The sequence below is a fragment of the Marmota monax genome, unplaced genomic scaffold (assembly GCF_021218885.2).
Source record: "Marmota monax isolate L192 unplaced genomic scaffold, Marmota_monax_Labrador192_F-V1.1 WCK01_AAM20220418_F8-fsc00098, whole genome shotgun sequence".
In the NCBI taxonomy this organism is placed as follows: Eukaryota; Metazoa; Chordata; class Mammalia; order Rodentia; family Sciuridae; genus Marmota; species Marmota monax.
The window spans coordinates 1,625,570-1,645,319 of NW_026694639.1; the positions used below are offsets into that span (position 1 = coordinate 1,625,570).

The 19,750-nt window shown below is 33.2% G+C and overlaps 1 protein-coding gene across 1 annotated transcript in view; it reads left to right on the forward strand.

The window, feature by feature from the left end:
- The window catches only part of Dnajc1 (DnaJ heat shock protein family (Hsp40) member C1), a 222,567-nt gene that overhangs the window by 143,966 nt on the left and 58,851 nt on the right, over positions 1-19,750 (forward strand). The window lies entirely within an intron of this gene.

The following is a 19,750-nucleotide window of genomic DNA, read 5'->3' on the forward strand; positions in this document are numbered from 1 at the left end:
TCTCCTGTTCCCTTTTAGAAGTTGTATAATTTTGCTCTTCCATTTAGATTTGTGATCCATTTCAACTTTTGCATATTGTGTGAAGTAGGCGTCAAAGTTCAAACTTTTTTTTTTAGATTCAAACCTTTTTACATATGACTATGTCATGTTCCAGCTCCATTTGTTGAAAAGATTATCCTTTTTCACTGGATAGCCATGGTATCTTGGTTAGAAAGCAATTGATCATATATATATATATATATATATATATATATTTCTGATGGTTCTTTACTAATACATAGAAATAGAACTGATTTTTGTATATTGACCTTATATTCTACAATTTTGCTCAACTAACTTATTAGTTCTAGTTGCTTCTTTACCCCTTGCCTTAGGATTTTCTACGTAAATGATTATGTTGCCTATAAGTGAAGAAAGTTTTGCTTCTTAGTTTCCAGTTTGGAAGCTCTGTATCTTTTTGTGGCCTTTTGATTGGATAGGACCTCCAATTCAGTGGTTTTTTTTGTTTGTTTTTGTTTTTGTTTTTTTTTTAAGAAGTAGTGAAAAAAACATCCTTATCTCACTCTTGATCTCAGGAAGTATTATCTTTTCATCACTTATTATGATGCTAGCTGTAGGCTTTTAACAGATATTCTTCATCATCTTGAGGAAAATTCCTTCTATTTCTAGTTGCTGAGTTTTTATCATGAATGGAGTTGGATTTTTTTTTCCAGATTGTTTATTTTCTGCATCTAAAAGGATGTTACATGGTCTTTCTCTTTTATCTGTTAATATATAATACAGTGAATTGTATTGATTTTAAAATGTTAAACCACTCTTGAGTTATTGGGACAAACTGTGCTTTGGTCATTACATATTATCACTTTTTATATATTGTGAATTTCATTTTCTTTTCAGTTTGTGTTCATACTGGTCTTAGTGCTTTATTTCAACATTTTTGTCTGCTTATCATATCATTTGAGGCTGACCTCATAGAATGCATTGGAAGATATTTCTCTTCTCTTTTCTAGAAACATTTGTGGAATTTTTCATCTGTTTCTTCTCTGGTGAGCTATGATACTTTGTGTCTGTGAAGGGACATGACTATTTCATCTAAGTTGTTGAATGTACAGACAAGAGTTGTTCCTAGAGTTCCCTTATTATTATTTTAATATCTGTAGAATTTATATTGATATTTCACCTTTATTTATGATATTAGATTTTTTTCCCTCTTACTGGGGACTGAACTCAGGGCCACTCAACCACTGAGCCACATCCCCAACCCTATTTGTATTTTACTTAGAGACAGGGTCTCACTGAGTTGCTTAGCACCTGGCTTTTGCTGAGGCTGACTCTTAAACTCAGAATCCTCCTGCATCAGCCTTCTGACCCCTGGGATTACAGGCATGCGTCCAGCTGGTATTAGCACAGCAATTTATATCTACTGTTTTAGTCCTGATCAGGCTGTCTAGAGGTACATCCAATTTACTGATCTTTAAAAAATTAGTTTTTTGTTTCATTGATTTTTCTATATTGTTTTTCAGCTTTGTAAGGCATTGATTTCTACTCTTAAATTAATTTTTTCTGTATTCTTTTTAATTTTCTCTTTTTCTGGTGTCTTAAGGTAGATGAAATATTGAGTCATTGGTTTGAATACTTCAGTCTTTTAGCTGTATCCTACAAATTTTAGAATTATATTCTGGTTTTCATAAAGATTAAAACATGTTCTAATTTCCCTTGCTATTTTTTATTCATGTTTAGTTTCCTAATAGATGCATATTTTGCAGATATCTTTCTGATATTGCTTCCTGTTTGCTTACAATTTTTATTATTACTAAAGTGTTATAGTTTTTGAAATTTTGGATGAGTAATCTATTTACATTTAGTATTATTGATGACATTTTGGAATTTGAATCTGTCATCTTAATATTTGCTTTCTACTGGTCCCTCTTTTTTAAATAAAGTTTTGTTTCCATATTTTTATTGGTATATGTTAATTATACATAATAGTAGAATTTTTTGTTACTTATTCATTCATGCACACAATATACCAGTATACTTTGGCCAGTGTCATTTGCCAGTATTTCCCCTACTCCCTCTTATTTTATATTTATTGCTCTTTCCTCTTTTGCTTTCTTTTGGATTGATTTAAGTTTTAATATTTCATTTTATCCTGCTGTGAATTTGGTGTGTGTGTGTGTGTGTGTGTATATATATATATATATAGATGTGTGTGTGTGTATATATATATGTATATATATATATATATGTATATATATACGTATATATGTATATATATGTGTATATATATATACGTATATATGTATACATATATGTGTATATATATATGTATATATACGTATATATGTATATATACGTATATATACACACACACACACACACACTCCTTTTTCATTTTCTTTTAATGGATAATATAAAACATGTAAAATGCATCTTATTGCAATCTTGTATTAATTTCTTAGCTACTTCCCAGACAGTGCAATAATTTTAAACCCCTTACTTTATCCATCTTCCTTCTGACTTTTGTGTTAGGAATTGAGTTATATTCCCCCCAAACTCATGTTAAGGTCTGAGTTAGCTTTCTGCCACTGTTACAAAATGCCCTAACTTAATTTAAATATGTATTTTGCCTCATAGTTTCAGAATCTTCAGTCCATAGTTGCTTGATCCTGTTGGTTTTGGGCCTGTGGCAAAGTAATACATTATGATGAATGTATGGCAGTTAGAAAAATGGGGGGAGGGGCAGTGCCCCAACATCCCCTTTAAGCACATACTCCAGGTGAACTAACTCCCTTTCCCAAGGTGCCATCTCCTAAGGGTACCACCATCTCCCAACAGCACCATCCAACTTGGGACCAACCCTTGAATATATGAGCCTTTGGGTGACATTTAAGGTCCAAACCATAACAAAGTCCTAACCCCCAGTACCTCAGGATATGACCCTATTTGTAAATAGGATCATTATAGATGTCATACAGTGAGGTCATACTGTAATTTTTGTCTGTAGAACTATGTATTTAAGTAGCATTTGCTTTCTCAGATTATTTTGTTTCAAAGCCTATATTCTTTTCTCATTAGAACTTTTTCCTGGTTTCGAACTTGTAAAAAAATGTGTATACATTAGACTCACAGTCAATATTTGTTAAATTAATCAATGCCCAAAATAATTTATCATGGTAATTTCTGCTGAGAGAGCATAATAATAGGACAAGTAGGAGACAAAATACTGAATTCTTAAGGTTGAGAGACCCAAATCTTATAGTTTTAGCATCACTATTTATTACCTACAGGGTTGGGGTTTAGTTGTCTTATTTAACACCTTACAAAAAATAAGAATTTGTCTGCTCCTTCTTCCTTAGAGATATGAGAATAAAATATTTTAAAAACTGAGGAACCCTAAAACATGAACTTTTCTTCTTATACTAGCCGTGTTTGGGATCCTGCTATGATTTTCAAAGTTTTCATTTCAAAAGTTTCCCTTTTTTCCTTTTCATCAGTAGAAACTAAATGAAGATAAATATATGTTCCAGGTACCCTTGTTGCTGTTTGTATTTTCAACAACTTATGTAAAAGCCTCCCTAACTAGTTTTATTTTGGTCCAGTATTTATTTGGGAAGGTTTGAAATACCTTATCTACATGCTTTTAGAAGGTACAGATGTAAAATGATGTAATTGACAGATGAGCTTTTAAGGAAGGATGCCTTGGGTTTAAATGGGGTAAAACAATCATAGAGCTATGTGTCTACATGTAGTTTGTATACACAACTCCCATAAGGAAAATACCATTGGAGAAAACTAGTTGTTGGGAGTTACTTATTATTTGAATGTTATCATCAGTAACTCCCAACAACTATTTTTCTCCAATGGTATTTTCCCTATGGGATTTGTGTATACAAACTACATGTAGACACATAGCTCTATGATTGTTGTACCCCGTATACACATATAGCACAGGAATGATCCTATGTGCTGTACATGCAGTGCTCACTTAACCCTCACAAGAATGATATATAATAGTATTTTCTCTATTTTATAGAGAATGTTTGAATGTCAGGGTCACTGTTAGTTATATATTTAATTGAATTATATTCACTTATCATTTTTTAGGTCAAAACATTCAAATATCAAAAATTTTACATGGCTCAACAAATGTAAGTAAATTAGGCATTAATTCATCTGTGGAATTTCTTAATCTTCTTCAGCTCTTAGGAAGGTCAAATCCAGATAATTTCTCCCAGAATTTGCTAGGGTTTTCATCAGTGTCTCCAACATTGTGTAGCAATAAGAGAAAGACAATAAACATCCATGTAGGAATATTAAATGAATCAAACAAATTTTTTAAAAGTTATTTCTGATTATTTTATAGTTATCTGACATATTTTATAAGTTGGTAGTAGTCTTTTTTCCCATTTCTGAAACAGTAGCTAAATTTTTTAAATCCAATAAACAAATATCAAATAATTTTTGTGAAAATAATCATTCAAAGTTATGATTAATGGAAGTAAGATTTTAATGTTATTGGACAACCCAAAACAAATGATTTTCCATCATAAATAGTATAACGAAGTCTTTTAAAATAAAATATGTTATTTTCCCCCCGGTGACCTGGTAGTAACGTTCCACAGTGTTTTATGTAGGAGATGTGGATTTCATTCCTGTTCTCGTTATCTCTCTCCCTGGGGCTGCAATGAATAAAATAAGAAATAAAATCACTGTCCTGCATCCTTATTGCCATGGGCTATACCCTTGTCAGATTTCATAAGCTAAGCTAGATGGTCCTGGTTACCATTAGGGTAGAAGACCTCAAAGAAAACAAAGTATGGACCACAACATCCTCCATGCAGCCAGTATTTCATCTTCCATGAAACCTTGTCTTACAGCTATTATTGTACTTTCCTCTGGTTGATTTGCTTGCGGGGGGGGGGGGGGAGTTCTTAAAAGTAGATGCATTTCTGCTCATTTAAATTAATGCATTTATTTGTTTTCCATTTTCAAAAGGCTGTTTAGTTTGAAAGATATTTGCTTATATTCTTGAGACAATATTCTAACTAGCAGTGTTTTTATTGTCTAAAAATTTTGAGACTTCTCATTTTAAAGTGTTTATTTTCTTTTTCTATTAGTTTGATAAAGTTGCCCTTGCCTTACAAATGATGAAATATACCACATAAAATTGTGTTTTAGCCCAAATAATGTAATTGTTAAGATCCAAAATTACACTTGTTTTTTATTCCCTTTAAAAGGTTATCTACATACTCTATAATCTTAAAGTCTCAAATACCAACAATTTCATACATATATGTGTGTGTATGTGTGTATACATATATACCTTCTAAAACTGTACCTGTTTCACCCACACAAACATACCTTTCATAAGTTCTGATGGTGTACATACATGCATGTACCCATACGCACAAACACACCTACATTCTCTAACATTCTGGTTTCCTTCCTCCCTTCTTTCCTTAATTTCTTCAGTGAATATTTTTTTCTAATAACATTTTGCATAGAACCTCAATATATTAAAAAATGATACGAAAAGCTTAGTTTATTTGGTTAATGCCAACACATGAGACATAGGGTCGTCTGTGCAGCCTCTTTCTTACTCCATGTGGTAAGGCACTTTGAAAAACAATAGAATTTTAAGGAACACGTCTGCACTGTTCAGTTTCATACTCATCCATATTCACAAAAATTTAGTGTTTTGGGGCTGGGGTTGTGGCTTAGTGGTAGAGAGCTCACCTAGCATGTGTAAGGCCCTGGGTTTGATCCTCAGCATTACATATAAATAAATAAAATAAAGGTATTGTGTCCACCTACAACTAAAATATATATAATGTATATACATATACATATATATTTTTTTTAAATTTAGTGTTTTGAAAAGTTTTATATTTTGGTTTTTAAATGTTAGAACTAAGAGCATGGTCCTGAGAAGTATTCAACAATGATTCTTGATGATTCTATTCTACACTTACTCTCTTCATTTCTTGCTAGAGAGATCCCAAATCAAAATTAAATCCCCAAAGTCATATCTTTAAAGATGAGTGACTTATACCAATTTATGAGAAAAGAATGGTCAATTATTTGTATTATGAGTTTTTTCTTTTTAAATACTGGAAATTTATCCCAGGAGCACTTAATCACTGAACTACACCCCAAGGCCTTTTTATTTTTTATTTTGAGACAGAGTCTCACTAAATTGCTTAGGCTTGCCTCAAACCTGTGATCCTCCTGCCTCAGCCTCCAGAGTTGCTGGGATTGTAGGCATGTGCCACTGTGCCTAGCTACAGTCTTACCAATTTTAAACCAGCCCTCCTTATCAAAATTTTAGAATATCCCATAGGAGTGATATATTGGCAATTTTTTAAAATCAGTTCTTTGGAGGGAAAAAGCCTTGATTTATAGTATTCACCAATATTAGTGGTGTCATTTCTCCCACCATGACTGATTCCAAACTATAATGTGATATCTCTGAAAGTACAATTGGGAAGAGATATATTGTAGTAGTTTACCATTTTATAATATTTCTACCATGTGTGTTTATAATAGATATAAACCTCCTCAAAGCATACACAATAACAAAATGCAGCAATATAGGAAGTGATGAATTTAGCTTAGAGTTACTACATCCCTTATCTTAAAATCTGAAATTCAGAATGTTCCAGAGTCTGAAGCGTTTTGAGGTCTGACATGATGCTCAAAATATTTCAGATTTTGGAGCATTTCAGATTTTCAGAGTAGGATGCTTAACCAATGAAGTCTATGCAAATTTTCTAAAATCCAAAAAATTCTGAAGCCTGAAAGACTTTTTGTCCTGGGCATTTCAGATAAGGCATACCAAGTTTGTATTACCTTTTTAAATTCAATTTAATGTAAGTTATATAATTTAATTCTTACTAATGGATATATTAAACAGTCTTGCAAAGTTTCTGAAAACACTTGTCTCTCACAAGCTGGTATATAGGATCCAGTACACAACTGCTCCTTGAGAAAATCCAAATCCCACTATTTTGTATAATTATAAATGCACTCATAAAAATTTTTTAAAAACCCTTATGTGATCTTTACATTCAGGAAAATACATAAAATTCCCACTATAGGTCTGATTCATCCATTCCCCAATCTCTGTCTCCAAAATTTTTCACTTTAAACAGTTATATAAATTATTTTGCTCTTGGTATTTAGGGATATTTAGAGGGTACAAATACCAGCCTGTTTGTTGCTATTTTTTTTTAACCAGCTTATTCTCTCCATCTTATTAAGTCATTTCTTATATTATTCTATAGTCATTTAGTCCTTTACCTTTCTGTTACTTGCTTAGTAAGATGACTTTAATATTTATTTTTTAGTCCTCGGTGGCAGACACAACATCTTTGTTTGTATGTGGTGCTGAGGATCGAACCCGGGCCACATGCATGCCCAGGCAAGCACGCTACCGCTTGAGCCACATCCCCAACCCAGTAAGATGACTTTAAACTCATCAAAATGAGCTTCTTTCCCATGACTAAACGGAACTAAAAGAGACCAACCCTGAGCATACCAGAGTATTGGTTAAACAGTGTTGTTAGATCTTCAGCTACCTAAAACTGCCTAGGTTGATCTGTTTTATTAAGAATAACTTTTCTTTTTAAAAGCTTTTTAATTTAATTAGTTTAATAACAGATGAAGTCTTCAGTGATATATCTCAAGTTGTAACCCTAGTAATCAACTATATATTTGTCATTGATAATACCTGCTTGCCACTGAACATTTTCATCATTCATTAATTTGCCCTCTAATAAAATTGTTTTTATTACACTCATTGCCTAAAACATTTTTATCTTTTTAGAATAACTTGTCTATGGGAATTTTAGAACTAGAATATCTGCATTAGCCTTTTGTTAAATTTTTTGAATAATTTGAACTTGGCCTATTAGAAAATTATATATTTTGCTGAATTGGCCTTTTGTAATAAAGATGTTTATCATATTAGTAAAGCATGAATAAAAAAGAAAAGGGGCTGGGAGACCCTTGCCTGGCATATATGAGGCCCTGATTTCAATCCCCAGCTGCACACAAAGAAAAAAAATCTCACAATCCTTCTTTAAAACTATGGTAAAATAAATAGAAGACACCCTAACAAATGATTACATGACACTATTAAAAGTACAGTTCACTGTTCTTTTGGTCATCAAGATAGAAAAGGCCTGTGATTTGATAGTTCAATAAATTGAGATATTTATTCACTGGATATATGTTGCATGTTCTTTATTAGAATACTATTTTAATGGCCTGGGGTTGTAGTTCAGTGGTAGAACGCTTGCCTCGCATGCATGAGGCCTCGGTTCAATCCTCAGCACCACAAAAAAATAAATAAATAAAAATGAAGATATGTGTCCATCTACAACTAAAAAATATTTTCAAAAAACACTATTTTAAGTTTATTAAAATCACTCTCTACAAATAGTAAGTACCAGCATTTTGTAGAATTCTGTTAGAGGTAAAACTTGTGTGACAACAAAAGACTGAAAAAAAAAAAGTCCAGTCTCTCAGTTTTTCCAAACAAATTTCTGACTTTAAGCCCTCCTCCATCTAGGGACCAGAAGAGGTCTATCATCAGACATTCTTTGCAATACCATTCCTTTCCCAAAGGACAATCAAAAGAAGTTGCTCAGCTGGGCACAGTTGTGCACACCTGTAATCCCAGCAGCTTGGGAGGCTGAGGCAAGAGGATAGTGAGTTCAAAGCCAACCTCAGTAGAAGCAAGGCGCTAAGCAATTCAATGAGACCCTGTCTCCAAGTAAAATACAAAATAGGGCTAGGAATATGGCTCAGTGGTTGAGTACCCCTGAGCTCAATCCCTGGTTCCAAAAAAAAAAAAAAAAAAAGAAGTTGCTCAGTTGGAATTGCTGCTTTGTGGATTATCTGAAAATGTCCTCAGATTCCTTTTTAAGTAAGTCCCACATGCTTGTTGCCTCCCTCTTAGGCCAGTGTGGTATCTCTAGTCTCTGACATGACAAGAACCCCATGGGGAGCTGCCCTCCCTAATGCCAAGCTAACCATGCATCTTCACTATGCTGTCAGGCCTCCCTCTGTGGCTAAATATGTAGTCACTCCTTTCCAAAGTCCTGTTATCTCCAGGGTGCTCTGCACATAGTACCCTAGACTTCACAAACTTGGGACCTGTTCCCAGTTTAAGAAACTCTTTCACCCTCAAAATTAGCTGTTTTTTCTTTCAACTCTTCCATTTATATTCAGATTTTCTTTTCTACCCATTTTTCTTCACACAAATGCAACCTAATGGTTTTTTACAACCAGTAAGTACTAGATACTTCTGTACTGTGACACATTTCTTTTAAGTAGTAAAAACTAAACAATATAGCAAGATTTCATTTTCTTCTATATTAAATTCATAGTAACTCATTTCATTGAAGTGGCTTTCTTTCAGTAGGAAAAAAGAGAATGATTATAGTCTTGGCTTCAGAGTTTTAAATACCAAGATGAAGTAGAAGCACAAAATTAGAAAGTATACATTTGTATGGTCTAAAATACATACACGAGATGGGTCTGGTGGGCACATGCCTATAATCCCAGTAGCTGGGGAGCCTGAGGCAGGAGAATGGCAAGTTTGAGGCCAACCTCAGCAACTTAGCAAGGCCCTAGGCAACTTTTAGGTATTATAATAAGTACCACTTTTGTAATATTTAAAACATAACTGAGACCCTGTCTTAAAATATAAACAGGACTGGGAATATGGCTCCATGGTAAAGATCCTCTGGGCTCAATTTCTAGTACCAAATAAAATACACAAGACTTAAATCTCAGTTTATATAGCATTCATACATATATTCAAGTATACGTATGACTAGATAACAAATACTATGAGAATTAAATGAGGTATATATGTAAAAACAGAAGTCTCTTCATAGCTCTTTGATTCATTTTTACTTAATCCTAATTAGATAATTTTTTGAAAGAGTTAATGAAATTATGGTTAAGGTAGATATTTGTCAGCATATTTTATTCTACTGACCAATACTCTCTAACATTATCTTTGGTTTCATAATGTTTTTCAAAAACTATTTTCAGAGAAAATTGAGCAGCTTTTCTCTTGTGATAGCTCTTTTACTTTATAGTTGTGAATTTTATTTTTCTCTTAAAAACTTTATTCAATGGAAATAGCTTAAAATCAAATTTTTAAGAATGCCAATATTGCTAATTAAGTCTTTTAATTGGGTCTTTTGTTAAGCCTGCACATTTTATAATTAATGACTGCAGCCATACCACCTGCTCTCTTCTGCCTTCAACCTTATCATATCTGTGTTGCTTTGAAATTTGAGAATGCTTTCTACTTTCTAACAACTGATATGCTACTTGTTCTAGTCAGATATCACATTACTGATTAGCTGAATACTTTTTCTCCCCTTGTATCTCTAAGTGAACCACTTCTATCTTAGTAAGATTATGATGTTACATAAAACAGATACTTAAATTAAATTTTATTTTTACAGAAGGGAAAGAAATCATGAAAGAGACAATTTATGTTAAATGCGTTCCAAAAGTACCATTTTTATAATATTTAAAAATATAACTTAGAGATAACTGTGGAAAAAATTTTAATTCCACATTTGCATCTAATATTCCCTTTATAACATAAACTATTTTCCTATATTCTGTAGTAAAGGTTTTAGGTTTTGTATTTTGTATTGTATCCAGTCTCCTTAAACATATCCCTGTATCCAGTCTTCTTAAACATATCAGGGTTTTTTCCAGAAAAAACAAAACTGAGATATAATTCTTGTATTATTATTGCAACTTATATTCCTCTTCTACCCCACTACAAACAACCTGGTGTTTTAATCCACTCTAGTGTCTCTCTATAGGGTAAATTTAATTGAATTATTGAATAAGATTGATCCCACTAATTTACTTTACTCAGTACACATTACACATTTTTATCCTTTATGTGTTTTATCTTTCAAATGACAACTTTAATTCCATCATTTTAAAGTTCCTGGAAATATCTCTCCATATTCTCAACTAGTGTTAATAGGGCAAGCTTATTTTGATATTGAATTAGATTGAAGTAGATAGAATGGAAGAAGGCTTTTCCCTATGATAGTCTTCTTTTTAAAATTTTTTTTAGTTATTAATGGACAAATACTTTTATATTCACCATTTTTATGTGGTGCTGAGGATTGAACCCAGTGCCTCATACGTTCTAGGCAATTGTTCTACCACTGAGCTACCACCCCAACTCCTTATGATAGTCTTTTAAGAAGAGGTATTATGATGCAACAATATGGTTAAGAGGAAATAGTAAGTTTTATATTCCTAAGTAAAATGCCCAGGAAGCCAAAATATGCTTCTTAATACTAATTTATTCATTTGTCCTGTGTATCAGACTAGTTTCATAAATGTGATCAACTTTTTTCTCTCCTGTATGTTCAGGAAAACTACATTCCAAAGACCCTTTATCAATAAATTATGAGGACCCCTAAAACTCAGGAAATAAAGCCAAGAGTTAATAAATGGGATGACATCAAATTAAAAATCTTCTGCACAGCGAAGGAAACAATTAGGAATGTGAAGAGAGAACCTGTAGAATGGGAGAAAACTTTCCTACCTACTGTTGTGACGAGGATTAATATCTAGAATATATAAATAACTCAAAAAACTTATCACCAAAAAGCCAATAACCCTATTAATAAATGGGCAAACGAGTTAAACAGACTCTTCTCAAAAGAAGAAATACAGATGGCCAGTAAATATATGAAAAAAATGTTCATCATTAGCATTTAGGGAAATGGAAATAAAAAATACACTGAGATTTCATCTCACACTAGTCAGAATGGCAGTCATCAAGAATACAAATTCTAGGGGCTGGTGTTGTGGCCCAACGGTAGAGTGCTTGCCTAGTATGTGCGAGGCCCTGGGTTCGATCCTCAGCACCACATAAAAATAAATAAATAAAGTAAAGGTATTGTGTCCAACTACAACTAAAAAATAATTATTAAAAAAAGAATTCTAAAGGAGGATGTGGAGAAAAAGGAATACTCATATTGTTGGTGGGATTGTAAATTAGTACAACCACTATGGAAATTAGTATGGAACTTTCTCAAAAAACTAGTAATGGGAGCTAGGGTAATAATAGCCCAGTAGTAGAACGCTTGCCTAGCTTGTGTGAGGCACTGGGTTTGAACCTCAGCACCACTCACTGGGTTTGAGCCTCAGCACCACATTAAAAATAAATAAAATAAAGGTCTTGTGTCCATCTACAACTAAAAATTATAAAATTTTAAAAATTAGCTATGGAATCAGTATATGCCCTAGCAACACCACTTCTTGGTTTATCCTAAAGAATTAAAGTCATTATACTATAGCAATACATGCATACCCATGTTTATAGCAGCAAAATAGCCAAATTATGAAACCAGTCTAGTTGTCCATGAACAGATAATTGGAAAAAGAAAATATATACACAGTGGATTTTTATTCAGCCATAAAAAAAATGAAATTATGTTATTTGCAGAGAAATAGATGGAATTAGAGATGATTATGTTAAGTGAAAGAAGCCAAAGGGTTGTATGCTTTCTGTCATATGTGGAAGCTAAAGAAGAAAAGGGGGGAAAATTGAGGGAATGGGTCTTATGAAAATCAAAAGGAGATCAGTAGAGAAAAGGGACCAGGGAAGGAGAGGCAGGAGGGAGGGAAGAAGTGCTGGGGAGTGAAATTGGCCAAGTTATATTATTATATTGTGTGCCTGGATGAATATGTAATAACAAGTCCCATAATTATGTATAACTATACTGCACCAATAAAAAATGTATAAATAGGAAATATAAACTGAAAAATTACTCTGATATGACCTGATGATACTTAAAAGCAGGGAGAGTGAATTCTAGGAAGACATGTTGAGCCAAGACATTTCACAGCATGTTCAAGATAAGAAAGCAGCCAGAACTCCTTCTGCAGCATTGTGGGAGTTTATTTAATCTGAGATATTACTGGAAAGACAGGTAGATAACAAAACATGGAAGTTTTTGAATACCACATTAGGAAGTTTAGATTTCAATATAGTGAGAAATCTGGATTTTGAGCTGCAAGAAATGGGGTGTGATTGTGCTGTGTGCAGCAGTAGACTAGAACTGTGGAGTGACAGTGGAAAGGAAGGAAATTTCATAAATTTTGTAGAAATAAAGTTTTCAGACTTGTCCAAAATAGTAGCTAGTTAGTAAATGGTAGAGCCATGACTCAAAAATCTGACTGTAATACCACCACACTATTTACCCTGCAAAATATATTATGTTATGATTTTTATGTCAGTTTATGAGGAAAGAAAACCATGTCTTTATTTTATATCCTAGTGTCTTAGCATCATGCATATTTAAAAAAAGTGAGTACTTCCATTAGTTCAATCAATAAATATTTATCAAGTACTAACCAAGCATTGTGCTAGAATGTACATATGGGTTCAGCTCTACTAGATACTGGTAGTTTTCTCAAATAATTGTAACCAACTTACACATCCACCAGTTTGAGAGGATTCCCACTGCTCCACACTCTGCCAACTCTTGATATTCATTCTCTCTCTCTCTCTCTCTCTCTCTCTCTCACTCACTCACTCACTCTTCCATTTTAACTCTTTTGGTGGATATATCAGTGTGGTAGGATTTTTGTTTTAACATTTTTTTAAATTAAGGTGAAATTTGCATAACATAAAATTAACCTTTTAAAAGTGAAGAGTTCAGTGGCATGTAGTACATTCACAATCTGTACAACTACCAACTTTAGCTCCAAAACATTTCATCACCCCAAAAGAAGACCTATATCTATCAAGCAGTTACTCCTCATTCCCACCAACATATGCCAACCACCAATCTGTATCCTCTTTCTGTGGACTTACTTATTCTGAATATTTCATGTAAGTGGAATCCACAATATGCAACTTTTTGTTATGCTTTCTTTTGCCTAGCATACTTTGATGTTTTTCCACATTGTAGCTACTAGCCATCCTTTTATGACTACATAATATTGTCTCACCTTTAAGTATCATAATTTGTTTATCTATTCATCCATTGATGGACATTTGAACTACTCCTACCTTTTAGACTTTGAATAGGGTTGCTGATGAACATGTGTATACATTTATTTGAATTTTGAGTGTATTCCTGAGTGGAATTGCTGGGTCATATGGTAATTTCGTGTTTAAAGCTAAACTATTTTACATTCTCACTGGCAATGTCTGGGGATTCAGTTTGCTCCATGAGTTTACCAGCACTTGAGCTCAACCGGAACTCAATGGGAACTCCACGAGAACTCAAAAGTCATCATCTTAATGGCTCGCTGGCGTCACCTCTCAACCACTACTTCTGGCAAAAATGCCATGCGTCATCCCGACTGGGCTGTGGCCCTCAACAGAAGCAATGTGTTAGTCAGCTTTGTATTACTATGACTTAGTACCTGAGATAATCAGTTTAAAATGAGAAAAGTTTATTTTGTAATTTGAATCAGGAATATCCCCCCAAATCTCATGTGTTTAAATGTAGGGCTTTGGGGAAGTGATTGGATCATGAGGGCTCTGACCTCATCGGTAGATTAATCCATTAATGGCTGATGGACTACTGGGAGGTGGGACCTAGCTGGATGAAGTAGATTATTGGGGGTGAGCCTAGGAGGGTTTATCTTCTCTCCAGCCCCATCTTCACTATTTTTCTGCTTTCCAGCTGCTAAAAGCTAAGTAGCTTTCCTCTACCTCACCCTTCTGCCATTATTTCTCCCTCACCTCAAGTCCAGAGCAGCGGATTCAGCCAATGATGAAATAAATACTCTGAAACTATGCACCAAAATATATCTTTCTTCATCTAAGTTGTTCTTGTCAGATGTTTTGTTCACAGTGGTGAAAGCTGACTAGCACATTTGTCTCATGGTTTCATAGGTTTCAGTCCATGGTTGCTTGGCCCTATTGCCTTTGGGCCTGTAGCAGATAGCATATCATGGCAAGACTTATGTAGAGGAAACTGCTCACCTTGTAACCTTTAATACATAGGCCTATGGGGGGCACTCAACCAAACTATCATAGGTAGTTTCTTCTATTTTGGGATGTTTTTTCATGAAAAGATGTTGAATTTCGTCAAATATTCTACATCAGTTGAGATGATCTTTTTTTTTTTCTTTCATTCTGTTATTGTGGTGTATTACATTGAGAGATTTTTCTTATTTTAAAAAACCTGGTTTTCCTGGTATAAATCCTATTTCTTTTGATATATAGTAGTTTTAATGTACTTTTGTCTTTTTGCCAGTATTTTTTAAAGATTTTTTGCATCAGTATGTATAGATATAATGGCCTATAATTTTCTTTTCTTATGAAGTCTTTGATTTTGGAATGAGGGTTATACTGGCCTCATAGAATGTGTTAGAAAATATTCCCTTCTCTTTTGAGTTTTTTGGAAAACATTTTGAAAGATTGAATTATTTGCATTTCCCTTTTTTCTATTTCAGTCACTTTTGGTTTATTACTTTTATCTTTTCTAAGAACCAACTTTTTGTGTAATTGATTCTATTGTTTTCCTGTTCTCTGTTTCATTTTCATTTTTTCCTGCTTTTGGTCGCATTGGGCTTAGTTTGATTTTCCTTTCCTAGCTTCTTTAAGAGCTTTTTATATTAGCACATATTAATGATAAAGAATGTAGGCTTCATTGTTATATTGGTGTATGCATATAACACTTGATCAGATTCACTCCCTAATATTCCTCTTTCCTCCCTTTTTCCTTCCCTCTGATTCCCTTCCTCTACCTTATTGGTCTCCCTTCTATTTTCAAGGTGTTTCCCCCCTTTTCTTTCTTTCTTCCTTTCTATTTTTTCTAACTAGTTTCTACATAAAAGAGAAAACATGATACTTATCTTTCTGAGTCTGGCTTATTTCATTTAACAGATGCTTTTTATTCCATCCCCTTTCATGAAAATGACATAATTTTATTTTATTTTTCTTTTTTCCCACCAACCATGTATAAGAGTTCCTTTTACTCCTCATCCTCACCAGGGTTTATTGCTATTTGTATTCTTGATAATTGCCATTCTGTCTAGAGTAAGACACTAGTTTTTATTTGTATTTCCTGGATGGCTAAAGATGTTGAGTATTTTTTCATAAAATTATTGGCCATTTGTACTTCTTTCAAGAGGTGTCTGTTCAGTTCTTTTGCTCATTTATTGGATTATTTGTGGCTTTGTTATTTATTTAATATTGGTATTGAGCTTTTTAAGCTCTTTGTATATTTAGTACACTAATCCTCTGTTGGAAGAGTAGCTGGCAGAGATTGTTTTCTCCTACTCTGTAGATTGTATCTCTACTCAGTTCTTCCTTTTGCTGTGCAGAAGCTTTGAATGTTTGTTTCTCTCTAGATGTGAATGCTTTTTTTCTCCCTTCTGAGGATTTGTTGGGCCTCTTGAATAGATTAGTGTTTTTATTCAAATGTTGGAAACTTCAGTTATCATCTCTTCATATAATCACCCACCCCATTTTTGCCTCATTGTGAGACTGATTAGTTGTTTGTTAGACCTTCTCACTCCATATCCTATGTCTTATAACCTTTCTGTCACATTTTTCATACCTTTAACTCCTTGGATCTCATTCTGGGTAGCTTTTCCTTTCCTACATGTATTTCATTAATTCATCTAGTAAGGTCTTGAAATTTATATCTGTATAGCTACCAAACCCAAAATTCCATTGAGAAGTTAAAAATTTATTCTTATCAACAGCCATCAATGATAATATCTTTAGAAGCTGTTCTGGATATATTAGAAAAGCAAGTGTAAAACAAAATTATTTGAAAACCAACAAAAATCAAAAAAAATCAAAAACTGCAAAGATGAATGAAATTTTTAATTACTGTGTAGTCCCTTTGCTGCTATGTCCCCACCTAAAACTTTTTAGATTGCTGTTATTCTCTATGTTTTCCTAGAAATCTTAATAATTCAGATCTCTTTATATAAACCCAAATCTGCACAGATAAAATATTGTCAGTAATATTGTGAAATAGGCCATGGCTGGAGAGGTAAATAAACTTATTAGAACTAGAATTTGGATTTTTTTAGAAAACAGCACTATCTTTGATTTGAATTAAAAACTGAATTCTTTACCTAAAAGATCAGAGAGCTAGGACTTTACTATGCTTACAAAATCAGATAAGCAAATGTTTTTAGATCATCTTAATGCTATATATATGCATGCCAAAAAAATTAAGTTTATTCTAATAATGATACCTATTTTCTCTAATTCCAATTGTATGTGAGGCATTCTTCAATTCTAAATGTTTCCAACTTTGAACCTCTGATTATGACATTTTGCTAAATATTCATTTACCTTTCCAGCTATTACATTCAATATTGATAATATTTTCATCCACAAACATACTTTTCATGATGCTTTTTATTCATTCATTCAACTGATAGGTAATGTATTGACTACTATGTACAAGACACTGAACTAAGTAATGGGTATACACATTTGAGAAAATGATAGGCTCCGCTCTCATGGAATTTGTATTCTCACTAAAGAGATAGATTTTACTTGATGTTCTCAGTTATTTTTATATATGTCCCTCATCAGAATATTCATTGACAGTTTTTGGTAACTGGACTATTAATCTTAATAGAAACTATCCTATGTTATAGGAAGAAAGAGGTGGAAATTTTCTCACAAACTATACTCCATCCTTTGTTCATCGTATTTGCTCCTGCCAGTTCATCTATGCCTACTTTTTCATTTTCAGCCATCAGCTCTATCCTGATTATTTCCCAATTTATATTTTAGAAACCTCTTTTATTTATAGCTACCAATAGAACCTTCCCCCTAAGGTATTTGAAATTCAACATATCGAAAACTGAACTTAATCCTCACCAACTTTCTTATATCTGTACTTGCACCTTATTCTGTAAGTTCTATAGACTCAGAATTATATAGATTTTTTGTTCTCATTCATTTCTTCCTATTTTACAAGTATAATTTGGGGGGGGGGGTAATCTCTTTCCATCTCTCACTTTTAAATCCCTCAGGACTGCCATCCTACTTCAGTCTCTTATCATATCGTGCCTGCTAATACATTTTTTATTAACCTGTCAGTTCATTTTACTTGTTTCTCTCACATTAGATCTTTTTCTTGTTTTGTTTTTCAGGAAGGGGTCTGGCTATGTTGCCCACCCTGTTCACATTAGGTCTTTCAAAACACCAATTCACTGGGGAGCCCCTCTTTCCTTTTTTTTTTTTAATACTTTTTTTTTAGTTGCTGATAGGCCTTTATTTCATTTATTTACTTATATATGGAGCTGAGAATCAAATCCAGTGCCTCACATATTCTAAGCAAGTGATCTACCACTGAGCCACAACCCCAGCCCCTTTCGTTTTTTTAAATTTCTTTTTTTTATTTGTTCTTTTTAAATATACATGACAGTGGAGTATATTTTGACTTTTTGTACATACATGGAGTATAATTTTCCATTCATGTGGTTGTCCATGATGTGAGTTACACTGGTCTTATATTCATGTATGAACACAGGAAAGTTATGTCCAGTTCATTCTACTGTCTTTCCTATTCCCATACCTCTCACTTCCCTTTACTCTTCCCTCACCACTACCACCCTATTATCTGCATATCAGAGAGAACATTCAGACTCTGGTTTTTTGGGATTGACTTATTTCATTTACCAGTATCCAATTCTATCCAATTACCTGCAAACGTCATAATTTCATTTTTCTTTCTGGCTGAGCCATATTCCATTTTGTATATATACCACATTTTTTGTATCCATTCATCTGTTTAAGGGAGGGGGAGAGTCCCTCTTTCATAAAATTTTTTTCTTACAAGTTCATCCTAAAATGGATCTTTCCTTTATTTGAATTCTTATAACACTATTTCTATACTACTTCATCTTATATTTGGTTATATAATGCTTTAAATTGTCTAGTATTTTGTTCATTGTAACTTTAGTCAAAAAGGAAAGAGTTGTTAACTGCATGCTATGTGGAAAATAATATAATTGGGTGATACAGTGATAAATAAGAGGTACCAAACTTTGACCTTAATATTACCTAATGTTTATTAAGTGGCTACTACATGCCTAACACTATTGTATGCAATAAATAACTCTATGTGGCATACATTAGTATTTTCCTCATTTGATGCGGGAGGAAACTGAGGCACAGTTTCCTAGTTACTTAGCTAATAAATGGCATAGCCACGATTCAGACCCAGTTCACTGGCTTCATAATCTGTGCTTGGTGGTTATATCATCTTAGTGCTGATATCATCTAGTTATAAAGGTAAAACAGAGACCTAAATAATCAGATTTTAAAGTACACTGTGAAGTACACTGTGAGAGCTTTGTGAGACATCTAAAGTACTCTTGCAATTCAGTAAATGGAAAGATTACTTCCAGCTCGGAAAGAAAAAAGGTTTTATGAAGGATTGGGAAGGGAAATAGGAAAAACATTTCTGAAAGAGGAATAAAGCACTCTTGAGACAGGACTATTCAGAGCATATTACTAAGAATAGTGAGTGAGTTAATTTAGCTGGGTCAAGGGTACTTGAAATGATAAAAAGAAAATAAATTTATAAAAGTAGGTTGCAGCCAAATCATAGATCTTAATGTAAGGCTAAAACATTTAAGTCATATTTTATAGGCAGTGGAGCAATATTATTAAGTCTTAGAAATGTTTAGCTGCAGTAGTATATAAAGCTGAAGGAAAGAGACTGAACAATTAGAAGGTTATTGC